Source organism: Fundulus heteroclitus, chromosome 7 (assembly GCF_011125445.2).
Source record: "Fundulus heteroclitus isolate FHET01 chromosome 7, MU-UCD_Fhet_4.1, whole genome shotgun sequence".
NCBI lineage: Eukaryota > Metazoa > Chordata > Actinopteri > Cyprinodontiformes > Fundulidae > Fundulus > Fundulus heteroclitus.
Window position 1 is genome coordinate 22,726,595 of NC_046367.1, and position 12,447 is coordinate 22,739,041.

The 12,447-nt window shown below is 43.2% G+C and overlaps 1 protein-coding gene across 2 annotated transcripts in view; it reads right to left on the bottom strand.

Annotated features, from left to right (window-relative positions):
* Positions 1-11,786, bottom strand: part of bcl9 (BCL9 transcription coactivator) — a 48,719-nt gene extending 36,933 nt beyond the window's left edge. The window contains exons 1-2 of one of the 2 annotated variants that reach the window (XM_012879949.3): positions 11,578-11,786; positions 5,372-5,543 (exon numbers count right to left, since the gene is read on the bottom strand). The gene's annotated coding sequence lies outside the window, so the exon portion shown is untranslated. Of the gene's footprint in view, positions 1-5,371; positions 5,544-11,044; positions 11,549-11,577 lie in introns of those variants that run through there. The other variant, XM_012879948.3, reaches the window with a different exon arrangement.
* Between the last annotated feature and the right edge of the window lie 661 nt (positions 11,787-12,447).

The window sequence follows — 12,447 nt, forward strand, 5'->3', positions numbered from 1 at the left end:
TCCATGTCACTTTTGGTAAATCCAACTGCATTACTTGAATGAATATCTCTAATAAGCAAATAACATATTGTGCATCTCTATGTGAATCTAAAATAAACTGTACAAAACTACCACATTTTTTGTTGACAATAAAAAGGACTTGCTTGAGACCAAGTAACAAACGTGCCAAATTTAGTGCATACATATGTAGCAGAAACCATCATGTCAAAATAACAGAAACAAACAAAAACTGTAAAAATGACCTGTTTAAATGTCTCAGCGAAGGAAATCAACATTACTAGTGAGATGTTGTGTTTTACTTTCACATGTAACGAAAGAAAAGCTGAAACGATGCTGTGTTTGGCTTAAAAGTCATTAGTTTGCTGGTACTACAGTCACTTCCAAAAGACCCGTCTGCAAAGGACTGATTACTTCCTAGAGATCAGGTGAGCACACCAACTACTTACTTCAGACCTTTTTTTTAATTTTTTTTTTTTAAATCTAACTTAAAATTCTCTACAAATCATTAATTTAATCAAACCTTAATCCCTTATGGGGAACTCAAAGAACAGAAGAGTTTTCTACATCCACAGTTCCCTCATTTCACACTGTTAAAACAGAAAGGGTGATCAGCTGTTCTCAAAACTAAAGAAATAAACACAAGACTGTCACTGCAATGTACAAATCCCTAACAAACGTTAGCCTCCACAGGGGTTACTTGTAATCAAAGCATCCACATTTCCTATGCATGCTAAGCTAAGCTATCCTCCATGCGTGCAGAGGTGATGATGATCCCAGCAGATAGCGGCTCTGTCTGAGCGGACGCCTCCCTCAGAGGGAACACGGGCGGCGGCAGGAATGCCAATCAGAGCAGAGAAACATGAAAACGGAGGGATTTGGTGGACTCTGACTCAGCGGACACTTCCCTGAGGATCTTGTAGGGGCAACCCTTCCACACACACACACACAAGACCATGACCTCCTACTCTAAAAGATGCAGCAAATAAAAAAAGGAAAATGCGTTTAAACACGGAGACAAAACCACCGGCTGGATGGATTTACTAAAAGCTGCTGCATGAAGACTTATAAGATTTTTATTTTCACAAAGTCTTGTGTTTTCTTCCGTTTTTATTGTAAAGACTATTGTAAATCTATAAAGCGGTCAATCTCCAGCATTCTCAGCAGAAACTTAACAGGGAAAGAAGGAGCCATGATTGTCACATTTACATCTTTAATTTTTAATAGTTATTTCAGCTACTTAGTCAGCTGAACACTTTTAACACTAACCTTTTTTTGTCACTGATGAATCAGGCACCGGCTGGCTACTAGTGTCAGGGTATAGACAGGCATTTAAAAAGTTACGGTTTCAAACTGCTATGATATTCCCTCCAATTACTTGCCATCAGGTTTGAGGATATCAGGAAAACGCCTGAAGTCGTGGGTGAACGTCGCATTGCCCGCATGACTTCCCATAAACAAATATCAGCCTACAGTGTTACTGCCGTCTTCTGTAAATACAGGACCAGAACAGCGAGTCTTCGATCTAGATACGGCGACACTGAAAAGAATCACACGACACAAATATGTTGCTACAATACATGCTGACAGACATGCTGACGTCAGCTGACGGATGGAGGTCCAAACTTTAACCAACCAGTTTGTTGCCACCTGGTTGCCCAGGAGGAGGAGAGATTCTAGGGATGGACGACATATCGGCATCGGCCAATACGGTTTCTATCATGTCTGTATCGGTCCGATAAGTAAAACCGGACCGATTTTAACAGCCGCAATGCATCATTGTTTTTTTGTTTTTTTAAATGAAGCAGAGATACAATGTCAGCAATGTTCTTTCCACTGTCGCTTCATGCATGCTCAGTATGAGGGATTGCTGCAAAGCCATGAACAACGCCTGTCAGGAGGAGTGAATGCTGCTTGTCGAGACTTGATACAATCTACTGGGTTTCCTTAGAGAGGACATTTTTTGACCTAATCTGCATAATCTGATTTAATTTGACTGTGGAAATTGCCCTGAAATGACATGTTTCATGACTTGCCGCTATATAAATTAAATGTAATTAAAAATTGAATTGAATGCGGTCGTCGTTCACGGTGTTGAATGATGACATGAAAAGCAGGATGCAACTCTAGAGTCTAGATTATAACCCACATTCACAGATTCAGTTGGCATAGTTTTCAGTCGGCACAAAATTGTACTAAATTTTGACCATCACAGAAACGTAAATGTGTGTTCACAAACACACACACACACCGGTAAATATCAGAATAGGCCCAGATTTCCATATCGGTGCATCCCTAGAGGATTCATCCAGTCAGTGGCTCATTGCAAAGCCTCCTGCAAATTGCAGACAGAAAAACCTTTCACCAGCTGGCATTATGAGCTAAATTTGACGACATGCTGTTATGATGAGGATTAAACTGGAGTCCAAGTCGTTCAATTTGAATCTGTCTACATTATTAGCTTGTATTGATTGATCTGATTATATTTTTTTTTTTTTCCCCCTCTCACTGGGAATTGAGGGTTTATAAACGAACACAAAGGTTAAATTTGATTTGGTTAACAACAAGAGTTGATTATTTTGTGACCTTTTCTACTTAACTTTACATTGGGGGTATCTGCGGCCCGTCTCTCATTTGTCTCAGGGTTTGAGTCGATCTGATTACAGACGGGCGGCACTAAATGCAGACTCGAGATGCCAAAATCATCAGCATGACTGGAATAAACAGGAAAGCTGGATGCAGAGTCTTCCAGAGCTGCCCTCCTTTCACCTCTTGCTGCGCACTGCCAGTCAGCTGGCTACAAGAGAGCCCCCGGTGATACAGCAGGAGCGTACGAGCAAGATGGAGTCGGATGTTTGGGAAAATTTCCAGCCACGGCAACATCCAGGGGTCACATTAAGGTGATGCCGTTTTAAAAACTACGGTTGGCAAGTTTCAAGCGGCAGCCATGTTCTGCAGCCGACAGTCGGCCCGACTCAACCCGTGTGTGTCACTGTCCAAAAAGCAACAAAGGGCTACACAATAAATTACCAAAAAAAGCTACCACCAATAATAATGAATGCATTTCTTTCTTGCTTGAACACAACAACAGCCATTTCAATTCAATTCAATTATATTTATATAGCGCCAAGTCATGAAACATTTCATCTCAAGGCACTTTACAAAGTCAAATTCAATCATATTATACAGATTGGTCAAAAATGTCCTATATAAGGGAACCAGTTGATTGCATCAAAGTCTTGAAAAGCAGCATTCACTCCACCTGAAGAAGCGTGGAGCCACAGGGAGAGTCGTCTGCATTGTCCATGGCTTTGCAGCAATCCCTCATACTGAGCAAGCATGAAGTGACAGTGGAGAGGAAAAACTCCCCTTTAACAGGAAGGAAAACCTCCAGCAGAACCAGAACCAGGCTCAGTATGAACGTTCACCTGCCTCGACCATTTCCCTCTCAACGGCAGCTGCATTTTGTCTGCCGTTCTGTTTGGCTGAGACGCCGCCCTGGAGATGGATTTTGCTGCCAACTTGAACGCCGGCTAAGGGTTTGTCTGTTCCTCATCTAGATGAAGCCACTTCAGGAGCTACTATTGCGCTGCTGTGATGTCCACTGCGGTTACACGCTGTTTCAGGAAGACTGAATGCTGCAGGTCAGTGACTCGATGCAACCTGCTGGCTTTCCTTAGACGGAGAATTTGAACCAAACTATCTGATTTGACTGAATTGACAATAGAGTGCCCTGAGATTTGATGCTATATGAATTAACTGACTTGATCACTAACCGTCGTTAGAATATCAATGCGGACAGTATAAAAAATGCAACGCAATACAATTTCAGACGCTAATGCACTCAACCTCTGCTTTCATATAAGAGATCTGGCCACTAAGATGGACTTTTACTGTTTATTATAGCTGCAACTAATAGAGATCCAAGTACAGGGAGAGAGGGGAGGCCACTGTGATGAAGGAAAGGAAAATGTGGGTTGATTGCAGTCGTCATCGCCATATTCAACGTCACCAAGTCCCAACCTTGTGCAGGCCTGTTATTTTTGCAGCTGGAGGAATAATAATTGTTTCTTTTCTAAACTGGCAGTGTTGTAAAACTACATAAGAGATTAGATCTTTAGAAATGGGTTAATAATTTCCTAATTAAATCTGTCTGGGAAATACAACACGTTTTCCAATCAGCGGAGATCTGGCAATTGTTCAGCATTATTTTAACGGCTGAGCTGTATTTTTTATTTGTCCTGGGGGTGGGAGGGGTCCCTCATAATTACTCCTGTATGAAGGCTCGTGCGGATGAATTAAAATCGTTAATGAATTGTGAATGAACCTCTTAGTCAAAGACTCAGGTTAATGGAAAACTGATATGTTCTCCTAATGGGAAGCACTTCAAAGTTTCTGAGACTACCACAGCAAAACGATAACAACGCCGCAGAGTGAAAATAAACATCTGAAGCGATAGAAAAACACGGTGGGGTTTAATCGAGATAACTGCACAAGCGAAATAGAAAAAAAAAAAAACTGACTGCCCGGCATATCCCTACCACGTCACACGCAACACAAACCCGGCGAGTTTTTAATTAGAAAAGCCACGAAGCAAACAAATGCACGGAAACCTGAGACGCCGGTACGCAGAGGCAAAAATAAATCCTTCGCCGCTACGCATCGATATCCATTTCCCAGAGTCCTTCACCCCGCTGTGGTTTTTGGTTAACACTCTTCTGGATCAGATAGTGGATAAACAAACAGCGGGGCACGGCGTTCTCAGGAGGAGCATCCTGACCCGGGTTTGGTCCGGCAGCAACAAGACCCGATCGCAGGAGGAGGGCCCCCCCGAGATAGTCCCGGAAAACGGCCGAGGAGATTCACCTTGAAGCCGCTCCACGGCTAGAGGAGCTCCTCATCAGAATGCAGACACCTTCATAGATAAATGTCAAAGAGATAATGACGGCCGTTATGGGGGGGAGAGCGCTCCTGCTGCAGCGCGGCGGCAGTAAGCTGATGGTTTACGGCGCCAGTCGGACTTTGAGAGCGGCGTTTGTTTCCATGGCAGTTGTGGCCAAGGCTTTAAAATAGAAAAACTGTGCTTTATGCTATATTTGGCTTTTTTTTATTCTTAAAAAACAGCCAAAGAAAGAATAATCCTTACTACTTTCAAACTCAGCTGCCTGACATTTAAGCTGTTCTTTTTCTCTTTTTTTCCCCTACGTGGTTCTGTCTCATCCTGAGCTGCATATCGACAGCATTCACTCCATGCTCGGCGCACATATTCCTCGGCACATGAGGTCGGGCAAACGGAAGAAGCTGCACGGTGAAGGCGCAACACATAAAAAAAAAAAGGACAAACAAACACGCAGCCAGAGTGAAGCCGGGTTACCTCAGAAGCCCCCCCTGCCCTTTCAGCAGGGCCTCATGTGGAGAACCAGGCCTCGGGTCCCCCTGGGCGCTGACGTCTGCTCTCCGCTCGACTCCTCCCAGTCAGCCGCGGGGGGCTGTCGCGCAGGAACCTGGCCCGCTCAGGACGACCTACGGCCACCACTCATTCACACCTGCAACACAAAAAGGGGGGGAGAACTTTGCTCATCGGCTGAATCGCAGACAAGGAGACGGAAAAAGAAAGGAAAGCACTCGGTGGCGTCTCGTTGACGACAGCGAGACGTAAACGCAGAACCAGGACACAGCCGGGGCCTTCGGGGGGACTACGGCAACCCGGGTGCTCATTTACGGGTCACCTATCGAGCGGCGTGCGCGCGAGGGAGCGCGGGGCAGACCTTCCCTTTCATTCTGAAGGGAGACGCGTTTTTCGAGCTCTGCGTGCCAGCTGTATGTTTGGCCGGCTGGCTGCACCTCGGCTGTCTTTTCTGCCCACACACACCATGTACATTTTGGCGACTGAGAGGTCGCTAAGAGGCTAGTGGGCAATCTTTTATACGAGTGAGATGCTTAGACGTGAAGCCGGAGGGAGGCCGTGTTGTTATGATTTTCTACGAGGCTGCTACAAGAGACCCCTACACTGCAAATACGGAACTAAAAGTGAGTAATATCTTCTTGAAATTACTGCATTTATCCTTGATTTGAGCAGGTTAATACGATGATTTGCCAATGCAATAAGATTTTTACACTTAAAATAGGAACAACTCGTCTTATTTCAAGTGCAGTATACCTAATTAGCTTATTTTAGGGGTCAAAATACTCATTCCATTGGCAGATCATCTTATTTACCTGCTCAAATCAAGGATAAATGCATTAATTTCAAGAGGTTTTTTTTACTTATTTTTAGCTCTGTCTTTGCAGTGTAGGCTGTCGGCGGGCGCCGGACGTCCATTTGGTGAGATATCTGCGGTTTTGGTCTTCTCTAACCCTAAAAAGAGACCTACGGAAAGACAAAAGCTGCTACACTGTAAAAAGGGAACTAAAAATAATAAAAAATTTCTCGAAGTTAGTACATTTATCCTTGATTTGAGCAAGTAAATACAATTATCTGTCAATGGAATAAGATTTTTGCACTTACAATAGGAACAACTCATTTCCCACGTCTTATTTGACGTGCAGTAAATCTCACTATCTTATCTTAACGGTCAAAATACTCATTGCATTGGCAGATTTTCTTATTTACCTGCTCAAATCGAGGACAAATACACCAATTTCAATAAAATCTTTCCTTATTTTTACTTCAGTTTTTGCAGTGTAAGCGAACCGTGTGCCGCGGGACATCGTCTCCTCCCGTCCTTAGTGGTGAGGCCGTGACTTCACCCCACGCTGACTTCATCATCAGCAGATATTAGGAAGACTCCGTGGCAAACAGCAACATTGCTGCTTTTTCCTACTGAGCTTTCAACCTCAGCCACTGAGGAGGCTGGACGGTTTTAAATGGTAACTCTAAACACAAGGTGCGACACGGCCTCTGCTTTGAATATAAATAATTATAGACCACTAAGATATTTGAGCGTAAAATCCCGATGGGCGAGTCGAAAGTTCTGATCGCTACAGCTCCAACGCCGACGTCAGACAGGGGGGCTGCTGGTCCGGTAACTATTCCTACCTCTGTACCGAACAACTAACGGTTTAAAGTAAATTTCATATAATTCACAGTTTAATGGAGGGAAATGTGGACATGTGGCTTCAGCGAATAATATCTACCAGCAGGAGGTCGCTCAGAGTTAGCTTGTATTGACCAGGGGTCTTAATTAGTTGTTTTTTTTAAACGGCTAACTGGACTAAACAGGGATCAGAAGCCAAATGAACAGGGAAAAAAAGGGTAAATACAGTTTTCCAAGAAAATATCACAATTAAATCATGTGATTTTGGTGCATTTGCTAACCATTCACCTCCAGAATACATACAAAAAGAAGATATGAAGGGACATGCGATGGTTAAAAATAGGGATAATGGTTTGGATATGAACTGGAAGTAGGACAGAAATGTCAATGAAGAGGACGCGTTGACCCAGAGACGTCAGACGGCAGCGTTGCCAGGTTAGGGCGCTCTAACAGGAAGCTCGGTGGCTCAGGAAACGGCCTTCAAAACTGGACCCAGAACCCCCGGACCGCTAACTGAACGTGAGCGTTTCACTCTGAACGAGAGAAACGGGTGAGAAAAGTCAAAAGGCCGCTCTGAGAACCGGTTTCATGCACAGATAGCTTTCCCTGCCCGGCGGTCTGGTGAACCGATTTCAATTTAGACCATTTTTCTTCCCAGGGACGATAAACAGAAGAAAACGCGCTGCCTTCTTAGCTAGAGGTAGCAGCAATTACAGGTTTAGCCCAACTTTAGCGTTAAATGACTTTGCCCTTAAACTTTACCAGATTTTAAATCAAATAACAAAACTGCATCAAAATACCTGCTGTTAGCTGACGTGTTTACTGACCAGGAATGCTGCAAAATCTAAGTTTCTATACATGTACTGGATGAGGGGGTGGGGGGGTTGATTATAAAGCATTTGACTTTCCGATCACCAATCAGAGCCGATCAGGGAAGAAATCAGACAATTCTGATTGCTAGCTGGTAGATAAGTGTGAGCTGTGTTAGCGTCAGCGATATATATAATAATAATTTGAAATTGAGCCTGTCTGTTATTTTTCACATTTCAACGTTAATGGAGGGACATAAATGACTCTAGAGTTTCAGCTTTACGAAACGTAATTAACCTAAATATGATATTCTTGCCATTTTAAAGAATTTTAATTATTCTTTAGACTAAATAATGTCATTTGTCTGATAAGAGTTCAATGTTATGCTGTAGCCGTCTTAATATATAAGAGTCACCGTGTCGGTATCATTAGAATCCATTTTTATTGCCGTCTAAGAATAAATGGAAAATTTGGCTTACATACCCATTCATGCTGGTAATATGTTTGTCTAAAAGAGAAATTAAAGCACCTTTCCCAAAATTTAGCAGATTTTGTCTTAAACCTGGACTATTGAGACGCATCAGGCCTTTGGTTGACATTTCATATACCTTTGATACGTTTAATAAGCGTTTAATACACTGAGGAACGATACAATCTTCGGCCAATTGTTGCACGATCCAACTGACACATTTAGGAAAGAAAAATGGAGAAATTGCTTCCATTTTTATTCATTGACTTATTGGACTAACCAACCAGTGGAGGACCTGTAGGTTCTTCTCTCGTTGGCGGATCAAGTTTAACAATAGTATAAACATTCCAGTGTTTCCCGCAGGAATTTGATTAGGCGAGGCGTAACTTTGCGGGGGGGGGGGGGGGGGGGGGGGTTACGTTACGTTTTCTTTCCGCGGACCGACTCGCGGAGCGGGGGGTATCCAAGGGTTTTTTCCATGCCATTCACGCACGCGCGTGTTGACGTCACACTTTTTTTTTTTTTTTTTTTTTTTTTTTTTTTGGGAACGTTGGCGTGGCGGGGGCGTGAGTTTGGCGAGGCGGCCGCCACGCCAAGATAGCGCTGCGGGAAACCCTGCATTCTTTGTCATATCCAACCAACAAAGCACAGAACAAAAGAAAAGTGCCATTTTGGATTAATTAAATGACTATTAAAAAGGTCAATGAGTCGATATTTATCATAACAAGTTAAAAGCTTGGGTTACATTTTATAACCACCTATGAATTCACCTGTGGCTGACTTCATTTTTAACCCACGCCTAATGTCGGTATTTTCCGTTGCTCTTTAAAAAGAAATTATTTGTTTTGACAGGTTTTCCTACCTACCTATTGATAGGGGTGGTAATATTAAATCCAACAGGAAATGTAAAGTATTAGACAATATTCTGTCACCAAATGTTACAGGATTTTCGTCAAATTCAAGAAAGTGCACGTAAATACTTGCTGATGGTTGATGCAACAAAAGACTAAAAATAGTGGGAGAACTAAACTTTATTTAATTTAATGAATAGGGAAAACCAAACGGTCACCATTTTAGTTACTCAGAGCAGACCCTAAAAGGAAAGGAAAAATTGTCTTTTCCACTGATTGACTGGCGCATCTCTAGTTTTACGGTGCTACAGAACAATTTAGTAGAAATTTAGATCTCTTTGCTGTGCTGCTTTTCAGGAAACTTGCTCCAAAAATAGCCGGGGGAGATTTTTTTAAAAACAGGTTAGCAAACTAACAAAGCCATAAAGATTAGTAGGTTCTTCTGGGTTCAGCTAAATAAGCTTGTCATGCATGAAGACTTCCCTAGTCATAACACAGGACAATAAAAGGCCACTTTGGCTGAATCAAGGGGACTATTAAGAGCAATTAAATGAAATGTATTAGAAAACTTAAAAAGGGTATAATCTTACATCAAAGATTGTTTTTGGAAACTAAGTTCACAAGTTTTCTTGTAAATTGAGGGACAAATGACTGGATAACATCAATTGCCCTCCTTAATGTTTAGCCTCCACACATGTCCATAGTGTCGCAAAGAATGACATTGTGCCAACACACCGGGCATCTTTGTCTCCAACCTTTGTCCAGTTTGTTTTTCCCTCTATTGTTTACCACAAAAGAAAAAAAAGGGGTGCAGAGTAGATGTTGGCTGATGCGTTTAAGGAACAGGAAACAGCTCCAGGATTTTTAGAGAAAAAAACTCGGCTTTTGAGAACGAGTAATCGGCCGATTCCAAACTCCAATCAGTGCACCTCTAGTTGTTATGAAGCTGGTTTTGAAGAACAAAAATCAAGACTTTAAATCTCAGGTAAGTGAACCAACTAAGCCACGAATTAGGAACCCCTTTGGGTGCTTCTCCCAACTCCAGTGGGTCAAGTTAAACAAGACTGGAACTCTTTCTTTGTTATAGCCAGCCATGATAACACAGGACAATGCCACAAGTTGCTCACAAACTAACCCACTCGAGGAAGTCCTTTTAAAAAAAACACACACACATATATGCAACAACCGCAGGGACTTTTTCTACCACCCCCCCTACCCAGAAATCTCAGCGCCTCACTGGACAACTCTTGGCGGACAAAGTAAATCCATGGCGCTTCCAACTCCAGGAACTTTTTTTTTTTTTCTTTCTTCCTTTTTCCTAAAAGAAGTTGTTCCTGTTTCGCCAGAGCACTGGTGGTGGAGGAGGTGGCGGCGGCGGCAGGAGGAGGAGGAGGAGGAGGGGGGGTGTATGGAGGTGGAGGCAGGGAGGGAGGACTTCAGCGCTCGCATTCATGGAGCCTCGGCCAGCGCAAACAAAGTCTTCCCCCCGAAGAGGGAGGCAGGCGGACGGCGGAGGAGAGCGAGAACAAACGACAACAAGCACGGAGGAGGAAATAAAAAAAAAAAAAAAAAAGAAATGCACGTCCTAAACGAGACTCGTCCTAAGGGAGGAGGGGGGGGTGGACAATAAAAGGACAACTCAAAGCCCGCCTTGGATAAAACGTTCATTTTTTTCTCCCCCCCCCCCAAGTTGTGCTCGGCTCCCGTTAACAATGTAACAATTAAATCGCTCGGCAGATGATCGGGGGCCGGCCGACACAATCACACACCGAGCGAGGCCTGTAATCTCGTTACGCGTTTGCAAAAAAAAAATAATAATAATAATAACTAGAAAATCACACGAAACACATTTTTTTTTCAGACGCATTGAAATACAATACCGACGGCGTGGAGCTCCTGAAGAATGCAGAACATGCCTGCTGCATTGTGTCCCCTGTTTTTTCCCCCATTTTTAACGAAGCACGGCCGGTCCTCCGGTGTGATAATGTGGTGGTGTTGGTGGGGGAGTGATACCAAAAAAAAAAAAAAAAAAAAGGAGGAAAAAAAGCCCAGTTATTTCTCCGCGGGGTTCACACCACGCCGAAAACATCGTGAATAATCCGCTTCTGTTGCGCCGCAAAAAAACGTCATTTGCGAGTCGGGGGAGAAAAAAGAAAAGGAGAGAAAAGAGTAAAAAAAGGAGAGGAGGAGGAGGGTAGCTCTCCGTGTGAGCGAGGCCAAGACGCGACGTGTGGGTTTAGCTAGCCAGCCAGCCAGCCTGCCTGCCTGCCTTCGGGGACAGAGGCAGGGAAGAACGGATGCCGGAGTGTGATGTCCCCGGGAGGAGGACCCGCGTGTGCCCGTTGCCAGGAGGCGAGCCGCGGCGGCGACACTCTCCGGCTGCGCGGAGAAACAAAACAAGAGCACCACTCACCTGGGATGTTAGCTCCGGCTCCGTTTTCCCCCCCGCACTTTTACGCCTCCAACATTACTAAATCACATTATCACGGCCACATTATTATGTTATATACATATATATATTTATTTATATATATATATAAATACATGTCTCTTTCCCCCCCCTTTTCGCCGGAGCTTTCCAGTGGTCCTACTCCATTACATCCCAGTCAAGATTTCCTGCCGACTCTCTTTCCCCCCCCCCCCCCCCAACCCCCCCTCCGTTCCTGCGAGATGGTTCAGTCCAATTCTAAGTAGCAATTCTAGGTCAGGTCTGTGTGCCAGTGAGAATGTTACTGTCGGACAGCAGCAAATGTCCGTGTCACACAATAAACAACCAAATTCATGCAATCACTAATCACCTGCGTGCATTTTTTTTATTCACTCTCATGTTCACGTGTCGTTGTCGCGAGCCTCTCCATATAAAGGAATGCATGACAAAGTTGGGAATATAACTTGTGGAAGTTTTCAAACTGTCTCCAGTGGCCTTTCAAAAGGACTGGACAGTCCTCAGTAATAATATAAGATAAGATAAGATAAGATAAGACAAGATAAGTTAAGATAGGCTTTATTGATCTCACATTGGAGAAATTCACTTGGCACATCGGCTCATAAGAAAAGGTGCAAAAGTAGGAAAGGTGCATCAGTTATATACAATGAATTTTCATATGTATACAGTGGATCAAAGAAAAAGCGAAAAATGAGAATAAAAGTACAAAAAGAAGTAGGAATGGGCATATGATGTCTTATTTACATTCACGGTGATATATATATATATATATATATATATATATATATATATATATATATATATATATATATATATTTTTTTTTTTATACAAATTTT